The sequence below is a fragment of the Diachasma alloeum genome, unplaced genomic scaffold (assembly GCF_001412515.2).
Source record: "Diachasma alloeum isolate Michigan unplaced genomic scaffold, Dall2.0 Dall_scaffold_01031, whole genome shotgun sequence".
NCBI classification, from domain to species: Eukaryota; Metazoa; Arthropoda; class Insecta; order Hymenoptera; family Braconidae; genus Diachasma; species Diachasma alloeum.
The window spans coordinates 90,863-91,715 of record NW_021681143.1 but is presented as its reverse complement, the minus strand read 5'-3'; positions in this window follow the sequence as shown (position 1 = coordinate 91,715).

The following is an 853-nucleotide window of genomic DNA, read 5'->3' as shown; positions in this document are numbered from 1 at the left end:
TATTTTCGTCGAGACTACCTTTTTTCGTAAACATCTATAGTGAATTCTTCTATAGTATTTTTAATGTTATAGAAAATTACCTACACAATTATTTATGTAATTATTTTGTGTTTAATGAACATTATTCGAAGGTTTTCTAAAAATTTCTCCCGAAAATAGGCCAATTATGAGCACAAACATTGAGGAAAAATTAAAAATTTTCCTTTTCGATAATGCCAAAATGGAAAACTTAGGAAAATTTCGGTCATCTTTTGCCAATCCCTCAATACTATAACAAATCCGCATTCCCTTTTGAGAGAGGGGGGTTGGAAGTTGACAAATGTGTCATCGAATTTCTGATTATACGCTAGGTTTATCCGCAATAATATCCCAAGAGCGTCAAGATGATCGAGTATTCTCCGATATTTTCTTTGCAAACAAACAATAGTGACAAGTTTTGCAGATTGTCTATTTTTACTTAGCAACGTATTCGTTTATTTTTACTTGGTCGATATTTTACCAAATTTTACCAATTTAAAACCATGTAGGTTGTCCTGCGGTACTTCAAATGCGGCCTTTCCATTAGTCGAAATTTCTATGGGGAAAATCATTAGTAATAATACCCCAGAAGCCGAAAAATAATCGCATATTTCACGACAACTGTGTTACATACAACCGAATATATTAAGTTTCGCATATTGAAAAGTCCCGGCTGCTTGCGGCAGGGATTTTTCCTGCGAAACTTGGATTCGTTTTAAGGCAGGAAAGTTGGAGGGAAACACCCGAACCATTTTGTTGCTCGGGGGGTGTTTGGGGCATCATTTTTTCCCGCGACATTGTAACGAAAAGAATCGTTTGCGGTTGTATGGGTATG